This window comes from Falco rusticolus, chromosome 3 (assembly GCF_015220075.1).
Source record: "Falco rusticolus isolate bFalRus1 chromosome 3, bFalRus1.pri, whole genome shotgun sequence".
NCBI classification, from domain to species: domain Eukaryota; kingdom Metazoa; phylum Chordata; class Aves; order Falconiformes; family Falconidae; genus Falco; species Falco rusticolus.
The window spans coordinates 2,039,584-2,057,191 of record NC_051189.1 but is presented as its reverse complement, the minus strand read 5'-3'; positions in this window follow the sequence as shown (position 1 = coordinate 2,057,191).

Sequence of the window (17,608 nt, the reverse complement as noted above, 5' to 3'; positions counted from 1 at the left end):
TATAATCTAAGGTCTCTTAAATACAGACCTGAATAACTTTTTTTCAGAGAATAATTTTTTCACCAACAACAGCATTACAGATATCTTTAAACTTCTTTGATAATTTGACCTTAATTCACTGGAAAATTTCAGCCATGGGTAGAAGGGAGAGAACAAAAACATAGTTGTCAGCTGAATTCACAAAATTCACAAAAGGAGCAGACATTGTTTTTCTTTTATCCAGTGACCAAATGAGAGCTGACCAGCCGTGTGGGACCAGTCCTAGTTCTCTGTAAATGGTGGAGCTCTTCTCCCATTACCTCCAGTGCTTCCTCTGCAATCTGAGTTCCTTTGCATGAAATACTAATTGAAAAAGGGACTGAGATCTAGGCAGTTTGTCCCTCAGGATGGCAACTTGACCACTAACATGACCACTGCAGAATGAACAGTAAAACAGTCATACAAAGCAGAACAGCTCTGACAGGAAAGACTCAGCAGCACCTTCCACAAATGTCTCCGGCTTATGGATTTGGGGTCTACTGGGGAAAGTACTGTCCAAGTCCTCTGTCTGAACCTACAGAAGTGTTTGAAACAAGCTTTCTTGTGTCCTCATAAAACCTTCTGAAGTGTCTAAGTGTCCCTCAATCTCTCCTAATGACTCTGTCCCATCTGCTATGAAATATTTAAATCCTACTTGAGTCAGAAACTTTTGCAACAGCTTCATTGTCACTTGAGATCATGAGGTTGACTTCCCTCCCAGAACAAATGAGCAGAGAACTGGATTTCTCACTTCATTAAAAAAGTATCTTAAGAACATCATGGACCACCATGAGCACATCACAGTCAACTTTTTCTTCTCTTGATTTTTACTACAAATGTTCATCTATGAACTTTTTCATATTCAGCTGTATGAAACATTTTCCCTCATTCAAATATTACAGATTTGGCAGAAAAACACATATTCATAGATGCACGCATGCACTTCAGTTTTGGACAGCATGAACTTTTTTGTTTGTTTTTGGCTCAGCACTGAAATGATACAGTAATTTAATCACTATCCCATTGAAATCAGCCTTTAAAAATTGAGGAGATATTGTTAATTAAAACATAAAGGTTTTTTTTAATACAATTCAATGTATTAGGCCTTTTTTTTACCTTTGATTATCCAAGATGTTCTCAACAGATGAATGTCTGGCTCCTTTGAGAGACACCTAAAACTTGAGATAGAAAACCATAGCTGGCTCTGACTCTCCTCAGGCAAAAGGACACTTTCTGTCATTTGTGCAGGAAACAGTCCTTTGCTTGGCTGGTCCTCAGGCTGTGAAATGAACTCCAGCAGGATCCTGTCCTGTCACAAGCATCACTTCTTCCATTCCTATCTGAAAGAGCACAACTTGCCATCTTTGATGAGCATACATACCAGAGGGCACCTTTAAAACAATAAGGGGTTGAGGGGCGGGGGTGGGGGGGTGGGGGTGGGGGTGGGGCAGGAAAGAAGAGGGGGAAAAAAGGAAAGAAAACAACAGAAAAGATAAACCAGCCTGAAAGAAGAGACTGCACAAACATTTTTTTCCACTGGGATAAGATTAGAGTGGAAATAACTCCATGTAGCAGATGTTTGTTGTGGCACTCGATGTACTACAGGAAGGTGCTCAGATGCCTGTGCTTTGCAAAGCAATTGTAAAATGTTTCTTGGCATGCTTGGAGACTTAATGGTATTAAAAAGTCAAAGCTATCAGATGCAACAAACCAGTCTGGTCTGATTTTTGGCATCTTGTTATTTCATATGGTGCAAATAATCATAAAATCAAATGGCATCTACTTATAATTTTATAGTAATTGCTTCTATAGCAGTTGCCAGTTTTTCCATAATAACTTTGCATATAATTAGTACGTAATCTTCAGGCATAAATAACTCTCTAATTAGTCTGTAATCTGTAATTATAATGTACTTACAGACTAGTTATTTGCTTATTTGGACTCTGTAAAATAAAACACCTTCCTGATAAAACATTGAAGGAGAATTATGTAGATTTTGTGTTTGGAGATTATTCTTAGAGCTGTCAGGAGAAAGAAAACAAGATGTAATACAGTTATTGAAATTAGAAAGTGTTCATTAGTTACTACATGATTATGACAATGGATGATAAAAGAGGAGATGCAGATTAAGAAAAAAAATCAACAGAAAGATTTACTGAAATCATGCAGAAATAAAGAGTCACTTTTTAATTTCCTGTGAATGCAGATAGGAAGCGGCTCTGGATGAGAAACAACAAGCAAGAGTAGAATAATATAATCACTGAATCATAGAATCGTTTAGGTTGGAAAAGATCTTTGAGATCTTCAAATCCAACTGTTAAACCACGTTCTTTCCCACCAGGCAGCTTTCCAGCCGCTCTGCCCCAAGCCTGTAGCGCTGTGTGGGGTTGGTGTGACCCAAGTGCACGACCCGACACTGAACCTTGTTGAACCTCATACAGTTGGCCTGGGCCCATCAGTCCAGCCTGTCCAGATCCCTCTGCAGAGCCTTCTGCCCCCAAACAGATCAACACCCCGACACAACTTGGTGTCATCTGCAAATGTCCTGAGGGTGCACTCAATCCCCTTATCCAGATCATTGATAAAGACATTAACCAGGACTGGCCCCAGTACTGAGCCCTGGGGCACACCACTTGTGACCGGCCACCAGCTGGATGTAACTCCATCCACCACCCCTCTTTGGGCTCGGCCATCCAGCCAGCTTTTGACCCAGCACAGAGCACACCCATCCGAGCCATGAGCAGCCAGTGTCTCCAGGAGATGATGTGGGAGATGGTGTGAAATGCTTTACTAAAGCCTAGGTAGACAACATCCACAGCCTTTTCCTCATCCACCAGGTGGGGCATCTTGTCATAGAAGGAGATCAGGTTCATCAAGAAGGACCTGCCTTTCAGGTCAGCAGCCCACGCTGGCTGGGCCTGATCCCCCAGTTGCTCTGCACGTGCCGTGTGATGGCACTCAGGCTGATCTGCTCCATAACCTTCCCTGGCACTGAGGTCAGACTGACAGATCTGTAGTTTCCTGGATCCTCCTTCCTGCCCTTCTTGTAGATGGGCCTCACATTGGCTAACCTCCAGTCTGCTGGGACCTTCCCAGTTAGCCAGGACCCTTGATAAATGATGGAGAGTGGCTTGGGGAGCTCTTCCACCAGCTGCCTCTGTACCCTTGGGTGGATCCCATCTGGCCCCATAGACTTGTGCGTGTCCCAGTGGAGCAGCAGGTCACTAAGCATTTCCTCTTGAACTATGGGGACTTCATTCTGCTCCTTGTCCCTGTTTTCCAGCTCAGGGGGCTGGGTACCCTGAGGGTAGCTGAGTTCGCTATGAAAGACTGAGGCCATTAAGTACCTCAGAAGGAAAGCAAGCATTAAGTACCTTAGCCTGTTCTTCACCCTTCGTGGCAATGTTCCTCCTCATATCCAATAAAGGACAAAGACTATCAAGGAACTTAAGGCCTTACCTTGCCTTGCCTTGCTTTCTCTTTTCCCTTCCCCTTCCCCTTCCCTTCCATTCACTTTCATTCCTTTCCCTTCCTTTACCTTCTTTTTCCTTTCCTTTTCCTTTTCTTTTTCCTTTCCCTTTTCCTTCCCCTTTCCCTTTCCCTTTTCCCTCTTTCAATGAATTACAGAAACATAAAGAATAACGCTATTTGATAATCAGATAAACATCCCAGTGGCAAGAAATTCATGAGCTACTAGGTCTGAAGAGAAGAAAGCTTCAGATGAGAGGGTTTACTCAAAAGTTACATGCCTCAGATGACAGTAAATCTTGGATAAGCGAGTTGGTACCTGACATTTCAGAAGGATAGTTTTGTGACAGCTTTACAACTGTGATATTAAGGTAGTTCTAAAACACTTTCAATTCCATAAAATATATATTTTTAAGAACTTTTCTGAGGTACTCACAGAGTATACAAGATGAATACTACTACTTTTTAGCATGTTGCTTAACATTTTTGCTTGTATTTCTGCAATAATGTAGTGATGAATATCAGTAAATCTGTACCTTTACAACTTCAGAGCCTTAGAATTTGATTACCACACATTGATACAGAGAGGAAAATACCATTATTATCAATGTGGTGAAAACCCACTGCAAGAGATACTATTTGACCTGATATTGGTCCATATTGTGAAACTTGTGGTATTTTAACATTCCTTTAACATCAGCTGACTGATTTGCCAGACTATTTTCCTTCCTTCTCACAAGTAATGCAACAGATAGAACAAGAAAAAAGATAATATGAGTAGGATGGATAAGATAATTCCATTAAGGTTAAATAGAAAAATCAGAAAGAAAATCAGAGCTGCAACAGAAGTTGAAAGATAATGGATAATTCTTCAATCAAGTTAACTCCAGAATCTGATGTGCCTGTGAATGGGTGTTATGGATTAGGTTCAGGTTCTCCAGGGAGGTGAAAGGATTTCTTGGTAGGGAGCATTTCACAACTAGAGCTAGGTTCTATGCTAGAAGATCCACACAACTAACAATCTTAAAGAGGAACATGAATAAAAGAGCTCTGGAATGGCGTGTGAAAAAATGCCTTACTTTTTTCCTTATTTCACAGAATCACAGAATGACTGAGGTTGGAAGGTACCTCTGGAGATCATCTAGTCTAACTCCTATGCCCAAAGCAGGATCTGCTGGTACTGGTTGTTCAGGGCCACATCTACTTGGGTTTTTAATATCTCCAAAAATAAAGACTCCACAGTTTCTCTGGGAAACCTGTGCTAGTGTTTGATCACCAACACAGTAAGAGCTTTTTCTTATATTTAAATGGAATTTCCTGTATTTTAGTTTGTGTTCATTGCCTCTTTTTCAGTCACTGGGTGCCACTGGGAAGAGTATGGCCCTTCTTGTTTCCCATCACTCCCCCTCACCAGATTCAACCCCAGCTGAGCTTTGGCTTTCCTAATTCCATCCCTAATGCACTTGGATGGTTCCTTTATTTTGCTCTTGGGTAATAACCTGTTGTCATCTCTTGCGCAACTCCACTTTGTGTTTGAGTTTTGCTGGAGTAACTTCTTCATCCATGCAGGCTTCCCGTTACCTTGCTTGATTTTCTGCTTCTCAGGATGGCCTAATCATGAGCTCGGAGGTGATCCTTGAAAATAAACCAGCTCTCCTGGGCCTGCTCCTCTTCAGAGCTGATTCAGATCATATTCTTTCAAGAAGATCTCTACAGCGGCCAAAGTCTGCTTTCCTGAAGACCAGGCTTGTGGTCCTGTTTTTTTGACCAGTTTCCTCCCCTTCAGATCCTGAACTCAGAATTCAACCATCTCACAGTCACTGTCTGCAAGTATGAGGTCCAGGAGTGCCTCTCCTCATCAGCTCCTCAATCACTTGTATCAAGCAGTTTTCATCAATACACTCCAGGAAACTTCGTTTATTTGTTGTGCTCCACTGCACTGATCTACAGATATTGGGGTGGTTAAAGTCCCTCATAAGGACTGCACATATGAGGCTTTTGGAAGTCATTCATTTGGAAGATTAAACTCATGGAATGCAATAGGAAAGCAGATGAACAACATACTAGACTGTACTATATGCCATGGTGGCATGAGATATGAAATAACTGAGATCTTTATTTAACTTAAAAATCTTACTTTAAAAATTCCATTACTTGGAAAATTACTAGTTGTTATAAATGTTATAATTGAGTTTGATCCCAAAATAAGACAAAAAATCAGAATTTCACTTCTGATCTTGTTATTGCAGTTTTACATGGCTGCAGAATTTTGTTTTGAATATGCTATTTCATGCATGTATAAACATAAATTTTATGTAGCATAAAATCATGAAAAAGAAAGAAGAACATTTTGATAATAATTAAAAAAATGTTCTATGTTGTGAGTGGTGAGATAAGAAGAATTGAACATGAAACATTTTTATTTCTGTCATTCAATGTTATTAAAGAAACAGATATGCTTATATAAATGGTTTGGAGTTTATTAAATATGAACTTTTCAGAAAAAAGTAATTAATTTCCTTTTGAAAAGAAAAGGATCATTTGTATTCAGTAACAATTGTGTAGAAATTTAATTACTGGTGACCAACACTGTCATTGTATTTCTTTTATAGTGGTCAGATGATTTTGCCCCATTGAATGAAAAATACAGTTAAGGAAGAGAAAACAGAAGACAAGCAATTTTATGTTCTTGTGCAGTACTCAGAGACTGCATGAATGAATGTGGTATGAATGTCAAATAGAGGATGATTGTACTTCCTCATGAAGCTGCACACAGGCATTTACTCCACATTGTTGCACTGCATGGCATGCACTAGAATGGTCTGACTTGTGAAGAAGACACAGTCAAATCAGCTATTCTTTGTGCCTGCCCCCAAATTCTTCTTTCAAAACCATCCCTTTATGCAATACTGTAATCTCTCTGTGTTTCCATCAACTACAGGCTAGAGCAAATAAATGCTAACAGGCCAAAATAACATTCAGGGAGAATTGTCTGAAAAAAAGGGGTGGGGGTCGGGGTGGAGGGGTGGGGAGGTCATCTTGATGTTTATCTGAGACAGCTCTTAAGACTTCAGGTAAAATCTCCCTTAGTATCTGCCACTAAAGCTCTTTGCCCTCCATCTTTGCTGAGCTAACGAGGATGCACTTCATATACTTCAAGATCTCCAAAACAGGCAGCTCTGAAAAAAGAAATCTTGAAAAGTCCAATTTCTTTGCTAAATGCATAACTTGTGTAGATGGTTTCCATTTAAATGCAATTAAATAAACAACTAGACCTTTTTAATTTCCAGAGGGTGGAAGATTTAGGTTTCAGGGTAACTTCACACTGATTTTCAGGTCTCAATTCATCAGAAAAGCCTCAAAAAAAAATGCCTTACTGATGAAAATGCTTTCCAGGCTTACCAGAGCTGGGCTACTTTCTAGCCAGCTAGAAATTTAAAAAAAACAAACAGTTGAGGATACGGATGATGAAGAAGTAAACAACAGCTTCTTCAAGTTAGGATGTTGAAATAGCATGTTAACCAACTATGAAATGTCACACAGATTGTTGATTATGTGTATGTTTTATAATTAGTTTATCAACTTACTAAATATTGAGTGGACAAGACTGAGAGATCAGTCTTCCTCACTCTTAGATGAGTTTTTTATACACCAGGCTTTACAGTTTGACATCTAAGTCCTTGAAACTTTGCATGAATGTGGCTTTGCTACGGTCCATCTTGAACAAAAGGCTTGAGATACTGGTCTCAGTTTGTCTTAAAATACCACTCTGAACATCTCTGAAAGAGTTCAGGTATCCATGACTCTGGAGGTCATGGGACAGGGAAGATGGCTTAGTACTTCTTCCAACTTCTGTGGTACAATCTTCAGTAAGGGTCCTACAAAGACAAGCTGTGTCAAACCCAAACGGGTCTCAAATCTCTTGCTTTCATTGTGCTGTCTGGACCACTTTTCTGTGCTTTCCCTTGAACGTTCTTCTGTGGCAGGGCAAATATATGTAAAGACTATAGAAATTTTACAGTTTTTCTGGCTAGGCAGGGCCGCTTTTGGGGATCGGATATAAATCCAAACCTACCAGAGTATTTAATTTTTCAGGCTCTTTGGATTAACATTCATAATAGCTTTAATTGCTTAGTCCACAGCTCATTCTATACCTACACATGGTTTGCTTTTCCAGAGGTGCAGCTTTCATTTCTAGAAGTTAGAATCATGTTTGTTATAAAAAACCAGTAGCTGTCATCCTTTCCAAAGAAAAAAAAAAAATCTGGTTTAAAATGAACCAAGTTATACTATGAGAAACAAGGGAGGGAAAAAAAGAAAAAAAAAAAAGAGTCAAGGATAAGCTTTTGTATAGCCTTGTATGAATAAAATAAAAATTTCAAAATTCACACCGCTGACTTAAAGGCTGCCAGCTCATTTAAACCTCCAAGATCTTAGATCAGTTCTGCAAGGGAATCACAGTAGACTAGCAGGCTGCTATTTGTTCCAACCTTAAATGTTATTTAAAGCTGCCTGCGACCAGAGCTCCAACTCTCAGAGATTTAAAAGAAAGAGCATTCATTCTTCCATTTCCAAGAAACACATTTCAGATGATCCATGCTTTCATTTAAAGTTGAAAGCCCCAGAATAAATACGCGTTGTAGGCTAATCACAAGTTAATTTGCTATCAGTTGCCAAGGTAGCCACTTGCCAATGCTCCCAGTTTTAGCAAAACGCTAGCTAGAAACTGTAGCAAAAATAAGGGGGAAGTAGAAGTGGGATTCATGAATAGCATTACCTCAGAGAAAAGCAGTTTCTAAACAGACCCTGGTGCTAATCCATCAATAAAGAACAGAGGAGTTCTAAAAACACCTTGGAATTACATTTATATGCAATCGTGTGGAACAAATCTAATTATATTCACAATTATAACACTTATTTTTAGCAGAGACAAACTGCTAAAATGCATAATATAAACCACAGTAGAAGGAGTGAGAAATTAATTCAAAGACTACAAGAAAAAACCTTTATCTGAAGTTAAAAATGAAGAGAAGGAAGAAAATTATGAATTTAAAACATTGCTTGGAGGGAGGTTCTTTTTCTTTGTTTTGGGTGGCTTTTTTGCCTTTTTTGTTTTGTTTTAATCACCAGGTCTGTGAATTACTTTGCTCAGTGAAAGCAAAATTTCCCTATTCATGGAGGGGTTATATCACTGAAGGAAGAATTATACCACAGAATTGGATGAGAAAATTAGACCACAAGAAAAAAGAGCAAGATCTGTCCCATCACTGGTCGGGAGCACATGGCCAGGAGGCATCACAGAAGACAGTTAACACAGGCTTTGCCATGCTTGAGTAACACGTGCTGCTTCATCACAAAACGTGGGATTTATTTCACCTAAAAGCTGATTTAAACTAGTGCTGCTGAGTTTGTGCTTAAGTGATGGAAATAGGTAGGTCCAAAGGCACCTTGCTTGCTGTAGGGACCTGTTACAGGATGTGATTATGATGTTCAAAATATTTCTGTAGCTTCATTAACTATAGAAGGAGCCCATGGCATTTGTTTACACTGAAAGCCTAAATTTTAAGCAGCTATGATTAAGTAAAAAAATCTCCCCCTTTTGTCTGCACTGAGGAACCAATCTATTAAGAATTGTTTCAAAAGAGCTTGAGGCAAAGTAGCTGATGGAACTATTTCAGCTACATGCCAGTTGGTGGTGTCCTTCCACAGCCACGTTTAAGCAGTGACATTGTCCTAACATTACTTACTACTCAGTACCTTCTACAGCAAACAATGATATCTATAATATCTTGGAAGGCTCTTAGGAAGGTTACAGGGGAGAAAGAATGAATTTCTTTTATGATCTTGCCAACATGGACAGTCCTGTTTTATGAATAGTCCTTTACGTCCTATCCAACCTTTCTAAATGCTTGTGCACTGAGGCAAATGGGGGGAATTCTTGCTTGCTACAGCAAACAGCCTTTTCATATACTGACAGCCAATATATGCCTCACTGCGAACCCCAAACCACAGGAATTCTCTCTGACAAAAACTCCTAATCCAGGAGTTCTTGCATCTATTGCAGAAAGCCATTTAAATCTGACAGGGTGCCTGCAGCACATCAACCAAACATAGTTTACAATTAATTGTTGATTTCCATGGTGGTTTCTCAGGCTCTAAGTCCATGACCCCATCTCAGAAGTGCTACCTAATAAAACCTGTGTCCCAAAGTAACCCCGCACACTGTGGCTGCTGGAGTCCCTGAATGTGAGAGGGCGATCTGTATGTACGCTGCTCTCTAGGTCAGTTCCAAAGTAGAACTTTGAAAAGATGTTCCCATTGGCAACATTATGAAATCCTCAGCAGCCAAGTGAGTGGCACCTTTGCCTGAACTTGCTGAGATAACAAGTCCATGCTGACAAAGCAAAGCCTCCTGCCACATTGCCATGACACCTGATGTGATGTCACCCCTACAAAAACAAGTTTATCCAACAGTACGTAGCAGGACCAGAGTCATCAGCGCTAGTGTAATGAATTAAAGTATCTTTGAAATAATAGGTATTTTATTTTTTGTCTACAATGGCTATTCAATCCTTGCAAAACTTTCTCATTTCCCCCTTCCTGTTTGATTCATACAGAAAATGGCATTTCTGTTGAAGACACAGAAATATTGATTGAAAAGGATGTCAAGATTCTGCTCCACAGTTATTCTTCTGATATGTAGGTTTGCAGGAGTTAATATGCACTTTGCAATGCTGCTGAAACAATGCTTGAACCACTGAGAACAACAGTATAGACAGCTTATTATTCACTGTAAATAAAGGCAGCACATCTCAAATCTGTACAAGTCTCTCTCAGACTAGTAAAACACTTGTAATAGAATGGACAGTAAGGAGAAAGATGGGATGTTGCATGGGTGACTGAATAGTGGCTCATGAGCATTTTATGTGTAGCCTCTGACCAGGACAAGATGTCAAGACTTGTTGGCACTAAAAGCATTAGGCCTTCTGGGTGAAAAGGAGGAGGTCAGCTAGATAAAGGCTGTTGAAGGCAAAAGGAGTTGTCAACCTTGGCAACTGATGCTGTATTCAGCTTCACAGAGAACAGTGAGACTATCTACTTCCTCTAAGCCAGCATCACCCTCCTTTTAGTGGAGTGAGGTGTATCACAGATCTTATAAAGAACTTGGTATGTGACTGATTCTGGCGGGATGGCTACCGATGACACACAGCACTGACTTTCAACGTGCTTGAAGTGAACCTGCAATACGAAGTTAGCGCTGTTGAAGATATATCTGCTTCTTAGGCCAGTTCTCCAGACCTTTTAAGTCCATGAAGTTGAAGCAACAGCTAAATTTATAAAATAAAACTGAAAGTAAAGCACCAAAACAATAATTGAGAAGTGAAAATGAGGTGGTTACTGAGCATATTTTACACAGATTCTACTTCATTTCAAATGTTACAGCTTCTAAAGATCTATAATTGAGCAATTATGAAAGAGAGCAAAGAATGATAATTTGTGTGCAAGTGTTATAGAACAATGATAGACCATTAATTGAAACACTAATTACCTTTCATAAGTGTTTTACGAGTCAGACAGCTTCTGACATAGTGCTAGAATCAACACTCAGGGCATTATTTCCATCAAAGCTTTTTGGTTGAATTGCGCTATTGTTTATAGTTACTCTATCTACCCTCAAACACCATGAAAATTTAGATACTGCTTTCCATGGAGCAATCTCTCAATTTTATCTTGCATTTACTTCTTCACAATGCAGAAAGTGTTTCCTGCCTCTACTATTCACATTGCTTGGAAGTTTACTATGACTGTAGTGCTGTTATGAATATGGACCCTTAGTTGGACTAGAGGCTAGCCTAGCTGACCACGCTCACATAAACATACCGACCAAAAAGAGTGAACCTACCCTCATAAGTAGGTTTTTTCCAGTATTCCCATTGGAGGTTCCAGGACTGGTCCAATGAAGGCAAGAGGACCTCTTGAAGATAATTACTGATATTTAATGAGAATAAGGATAGGAGACTTAAGACTCTGGAATTAAATGTTTCCCTTTCAGATGAAATAATGTATGAATAAGATGAATATTGTTTATAAAAGCAACTTCATAATAAAAAATAATTTATTTGAAATTTCCAAGATTATTTTTTTAACTGTGTACACTTCTGTACTGGTAGAAATGAATGCTACATGTTCATTATAAACTAACTTACATTTTTAACTCATGACTTTTCTCTTTGTCTCTGCTAACACACATTACTGTCTTTGGGACTAGGAAGTTTGCCAATTGGTAATCTTGGAATCTAACTTCCTATTACCTTTTTTGGTGGTCTTTGTCCCAAGGCCTCCAATGTTGAGTGCAAGTTTGGCTCATATGAAAACCATTTCTTGGAAACATAAAGGTGGATGGATGCTATGGATGCCTTATTTGCATGAGGCTTTCTGTGCATATATGTGCAAATCAGTGTGCTTGTGAGTGTATGTTTGACAGTGGGACTATTACAAAGTTCTAGCATTGTCTACATTTAAATTTTCTTTATTCTGAACCAAGTACTCAGTATTCTGCACAATCATATAAAAATACCGTTTATGATTATATTTTACTCTGCTGACATCAGGGACTACAAATCTGGTGGACCTGGCTTGGGAAGCTCTGTGCCTTAAGGGCTAGTCCAAGAAACTAAGCAATTTTACAGAGGAATAGTCATCATAAATTGTTTTTTAATAAATATCCAAGGTCACATGAATCCTTAGTCTTCTGCATAGGAAGTGACTGCGGAACAAGCAGGGACATTAGTAACATCTGAGAAACTAGCTAGGGGATTCATTTCTTCTCAGTACACTGTTCATTCTTCAAGTGGAGGTTGCATACACACCTCATAAAGCAAATGCTTTGTTGTGGAGCTAAAAAGTGCCTTATATCAAGAATGCTTGGCAGTAAGGCAGTCCTGGAGAAGGCCCTGACACGGCCTATCATGGTGTCAGGAACAGCACTGCTATGGTGTTTACCCACACACTACTTTTAAGAGAACAGTGAGATGAAGATACTGGCATAATTTGCTCCAATTGAGGAGGTTGTCAATGGAGGTAAAAGACACCCCCACCCCACCCCCCATAATTTACAAATGTGTTTTGCAGGCTCAGTGCTAAGTATTGAAGGTCTCAGGACCCACCTAGAAAAATCAGTTAGCAAGAAAGGACCTGAGGCTGGCCTAGCAACAAATATGTTTCACTTGCCTTGAACCTAATTTATTGATAATGCAAACAAGACTGAGACAGATGTAATGACATGCAACAAGTAGGAGGGAAACAGAAGTGGAAAAGACGTACTGACCTAACGTGGCCAAGGAGTGGACACGAGACCCAAGAAACATCTTCAAAACCTGGTCACCTCCACAACCATACAGAAGATGAACCTGAACCATAGCTTTGCTTATTTGTAGTAGACAAAGGGCTACTTCAACATATCTTATGGCTGTTTGTCACAAAATCAAACCTTGGATATCTGTCACTCTGTGCTTTGAAGGTGTTTGCAGTAAGTCATAATTCATCTTGCCTACCTTCTTTGTAAAACAGCTGGAGAGGGGACTGAAAATATTCTTCCAATTGGCAGGTCTGATTGGTGAGTGACTATTGGTGAGAGCTATCCTCTTCTTTTTTCTCCTTTTTCTTTTTTTCCCCCATAATAATAGTAGGGTGTTAATAGAAATGCTTAAGGATGTTAGATCTAGACCACCAAAAATGTTTAAGCATGGTAGTGTTTACTTTCTAGGGACTCTAATCTCTGGTGGTATGCTGAGCTGAATCACATCATACTCATTTTATGAGCTATCCTGTTAGAGCCAAGGCAAGACCATCTTTCATTGAAAAAGCAATTGCAAATTAGTGTTGAAAATGACAAATTTTAAGTGATGATCTACTAAACCTGTTAAAAATGTATTTCTATGAGAAACTAAAGCTTTAGAGGATATGTAAATATTCTCCAGGTACATATTTTGATCACAGAGAAAGAAGAGGATTTTGTGGCTTCCTTACAGAAATACACTGTGGATAATCTGATAATTCAGAGTTTAGCACTGCCTGAATTGCAGATCTGAATCCCTAAAAGAAAAGTACTCAGAACAGGGTTTTTCCTTGTTTTAATTGGAGGAAAAACCACAGCACTGAAGTTGTTTTCTCATACTGATATTTCCAATTTCTGCATTTTTTGAATCAGCAAAACACTTTGGTGATGGAAACTGTTCTGTAGTTCTGATGTATGATCTCATCTCCTGGATGGGGAACATGACCTATTTCTAGGAAAGGACGGAGCAGATCCTGATATATTGAATGGTTCCTTAATGGTGGTGGTGGTGGTGGGAGAAAAATTAGCATTTCATCTTTGAAAAGTGAGTTTTCTATTGAAGAATATTTCAAACTGTTAACCAGGCCCACAAGGTGTTTTAAACCACAGGGGTTGTCCTTGTGTGCTACCTGACTGCAGCACAGGTAACAGTGCCTGTCCCAATGGGTTTAGCATTTATTACCTAGGCATTTATTAATATGTCAAAGCAAGCAGAAACAATAATGATCTTTTCATTGACATCAGTGAGTTCTGACAAGGCCTCAAGATTATCTGTGCTCTAAACTTGTTCACATAGGTTGATTCCTGGAGCTGCCTAAGTTTGCCAGTAGGGAAGGTGCCTTTTCTATGCATTCAAACTGCAGAAGAAAGGTATCCTTGGCATGCATCCTCCAGTCAACCAAAAAGAAATCTTGACAGTTCCCATGAAGGGCAGCAAACCAGATGTTATTAAAGCAAATACTTCTAAAGTCCTAAACAGTATTCTGACACCATGAGCCTGAAGAACACAAAAAGCCCTGGAAGAATAGTGTATGTAGATGGTTAAATTCCAGATTCTGGCATCTCGTCTCTGCTCTCACCAAGGAAACATTTTAATGGCTACTGGCTCTGATGAGCTGGTGCTCACACAACAGGAGGTGAGAGTAAGGGAGAGGAAAAAAGCACAATGAATCAAGTGCCTCATCAGTAACGGGAGGCAGACAGAGCCAGAGAGTGACATATATTGGAGTTCTGCTTTTGCAAATTGCTTTGCTAATTAGTAGTCAAACTAAAATAACAGATTCTATGACTTTTGCTATACTTCCCTTCCCTGTATTCTTCTTTCATTGTACAGTTGTATTGTGCCTCTCCAGTCTCCTACTGAAATGAATGTGAAAAGCCGATCCCACTGTACTAATTTAAAACACAGGGAAATGCTACAGACAAGGATTACAGCCAAATAAATCTGTGATTTTTCAGGGTCAATAGGAGAGGGAGGTATGTGAGACTGGGAAAGAAAAGTGTATAAGACAAAGAGAGAAAAAGAGAATCATAGATTCAGACACTAAAAAACCCTATTGTGATCATCCAGTCTGACCCACGTAACACAGGTGATAAGATTTTACCCAGTAGTTTCTGAATCAAACTCAAGATCTTGCAGTTCAACTACCAAAGGTAGAGAGATAATGTGTCTTGAAAGAACTGGAATGAGGCAGAACTTATCCAACATCCGTGTTGATGTGCCCACCACCCCTGCCTTAAGCCAAAACCACCAGTGGGGGTTGTGATGGCTGTATCCAGCCTACTCTGGACTTTGGGTGACAGACAGTAATATGGTAGCCAAGGGCTGTCTGGAATAGTGGCCCAGGCATCTTACTGCCTTGCAAATATGACTATCTTACTCCATAAATAGTGGACAGTCCAGGGCCCGTTGACCTCGCCTGCACAGCAGCAGACTGCCTGCCAGGATCTCCCCTTGAGTAGGGGCGCCTCTTAAGGTTAGTCCTCAAGGCTGAGAGATTCCTTGCCACAACAGATTCTCAGTAAGTGATTAAAATAGAAGTTAAACTTCAAAAGCTTAGCTAAATAGTATAAAGGATTGATTGTACTTGTATAATCCTTTAGACATAAGCCATTGACCAAGTCTGGGAATAGCAGTGGATTCAGCATTTATTCTGGGCTGACTCACTTCACTGAGAAAGGCTGCAACCCCTTCCTCTGGGCGTTCTTATTGCCTCAGTGACTGCAGTCACCCACACAGGCACCGTGTTGTCACTTAGCTAGTCTGTATACATGCTATCCACCCTCATCATCAATATTTTTGAGGGAGGAAACCACACAGATATATTCCCACACGCAACTAACAGGCAGTTAACTAACAGTTTCTATGACTCCAAGATCACCGCAGCCAGCAACTTAGCTTCTGTCCCAGCAGTGCAAGAAAACAGCACAGTTTATTGTTGCGTGTTCCTCCTATACTCACTTTTTCTCTCTTGAAGGACAGTTGACTTGAAGGACAATTGTTTATGTAGCTTTTGTTTTTTAAAGGCAGCTGACTTGTTCCTCTACTTCAGGAAGATCCCATTTTTTTGTGTATAGTTCTGACTCACGTCAGAACAGCAAATTAGTCCCTACTAATGTCCAAACCATTAAATTCTTCCTTTGTGACCTTCCGGTTGAAGCTTCCTTTATTCTATCAGTCCTTACACTGTTACCTGCACTGAAAGAAGGTTATTCCAAGACTTCGAACATTTTTAGCATGGTGGTCAGAATGAGACCCTATGAGTTGTTTATAACTAGTTCTCTTACTTTTTGAATAAGTGGGTCAATCACCGTGCTCTGAACACATGCACTCCGGGGTTTGTTTCATTCTTTTTATTAGCTGGACCTAGCACAGTGGTTTTCAAGATTTGGTTTGTGGGATTCTATGTCTGAGAGCTTTATAAGCTGCAAGAGGTTGCAGAGAAAAGTGACCTATCAGACTTTTGTTCTTTTTACAGGCACTGACATTTCCACTTATAAAAGGTATAATATGCTACACATCAGAAACAATTAAAAACAACCTCTTTAAACAGCTCCTTCATTCAGCATGTACAACCAATGAGTTTTCCTCCAGAAAAACCAATCTTTTTACACTGTCAAAATCAAGAGCAAATGCGTAGCCTGCCAGAAACATTTTGCTGGGCCACATACTCCCTGTCTAGACATTGTGATATTCTTTAACTTGAGCCCTGAAAAAAGACATTTTGAATAATACCTCAGACAGAGGAAATTTTAGTGCTTAAAAGGTATGTGACAACAAGCTTTGATGCCTCACAGAATGAGTTGCAGCTTCTGAAAAGTGCAGTTCAGGCCCTAGAGCAACCACATCTATTTGCGAGTCTTGTTCTCCCTCCTTTCCAGGATGATCTCAGAACTGGACTGGGATGGTTGTCATCACTTACACCTCAGGGAAAGCTTGCAAGATGAAAGTGATTGCATGAAAACAGTACATTGCTTGTGCTTTGAAAATTGCATGAACTCTTCATTTTGATAACTGTACAAGAATATTCTTTCATTTTTAAGAAGAAAAAAAAATCTTATCAGGCCTTGTAAATCACAGGCCAAAAGAATGGCTTTAGCTTCACATGGATAAATGTTCTTTTACACATGAGCCTATCTTTCTTGCGACAGGACAAGAGAGAAAGGAGGACTGGCTTTTACATGGTGTTATGTTGGCTATGTTCTTCATGGCATCTTCAGGGACATACTTCACCTGCTCATCAGGACTGCACAGCATGAGGGACATCTAATGAAAGCATTTCTTTCAACCCTTTAGCCATGTATAGGCATGAAAAAGGGTTACCATCCTCCTCGGTCATGATTTGACCTGCTAGTCTTGCACAGTGCTAAAACTGAAGTGTTTATTGGTTCTTGTTAGCATAGTATTTGAACAGCTAATAAATTAACTCTTTCTGTCTCCAAAACAGGAATGAAACAGAACAGAGCCTGAAGTCAGACCATCAGCCACCTATTTGGCAGATACCTGGAAAGAAACTAAGCAGTGTTTTTAAAGTCAGATTTGAAAAATCTGTTCCAAATTACTCCCCTCAAAACTTGTGACCATGTCTAGGTCTGAGTTTCTGATATGAGTCAGAAGTGCCTCGTAGGCTGGGGGAAAAAAAACAATTCATCTGTGGAAGTAAGTCATCGTGCGTAATGACAAAATAAGGTATTAGGTTAATTTTGGGTGCTTTATGTGTCTGTTGCACTTGGACTGTGTCTCAGGTATTCAAAGGACTATAAAAGGTATGTTCTGGATTCAAA